This window comes from Lactuca virosa, chromosome 4, assembly GCF_052849685.1.
Source record: "Lactuca virosa cultivar CGN04683 chromosome 4, Lactuca_virosa_CGN04683_v6, whole genome shotgun sequence".
NCBI lineage: Eukaryota > Viridiplantae > Streptophyta > Magnoliopsida > Asterales > Asteraceae > Lactuca > Lactuca virosa.
In genome coordinates, this window is record NC_136429.1 from 396084612 (window position 1) to 396085495 (window position 884).

The following is an 884-nucleotide window of genomic DNA, read 5'->3' on the forward strand; positions in this document are numbered from 1 at the left end:
TATTCAAAATTTGATAAAACTACATAGTTTCCTACTGAAACATATTTTTAGCTTTATTTATGGTAAATTTTATATTGGTTCGATATAAAGTCTTTATATTTAAATTTTAAAAAGTTACCTAATTTTATCAAAATTTGAATATATTTATTAATTAATACTTAAACTTTTCAAAGCAACATTAAAAAACGTCTGTTAGCTAATAATGAACTATGCTAAAATAATTAAACATATGAATAATATGACATTAGTACCATTCAATTAATTTTTTTAAACGAAAAATAAAAATATCTTATATGTTTAAAAGGTTTGTATTTCAGAAATAATAAACTATCATATTTTTTTTATAAAGATAAATATATTTATATAATAAATTAGACAAATATATTTATATTTTATATGTTTAAAAGGTTTATATTTATTTTTGATGTTTAAAATGTTTATGATATTTTAATATAAAAATATGATAATATTATTATGTATTTAAACATATAAAAAAAATATGATACGTTATTATTTATGAAATACAAACCTTTTAAACATATAAAATATTTTTATTTACCTTTTAAAAAAATTAATTGAATGTACTTGATGCCATATTATTCATATGTTTAACTATTTTAGCATAATTAATTATTAACTAACAGATGTTTTTTAATTTTGTTTTGAAAAGTTGATGTATTAATTAAGAAATATATTCAAATTTTGATAAAACTAGGTAACCTTCTTAAAACTTAAATATAAAAACTTTATATCGAACCAATATAAAATTTACCGTACATAAAGCTAAAAATATGTTTCAGTAGAAAACTATGTAGTTTTATCAAATTTTGAATATATATTTATATTTTATATGCTTATAATCTTAAGGGTTTTTTTGCAAAATA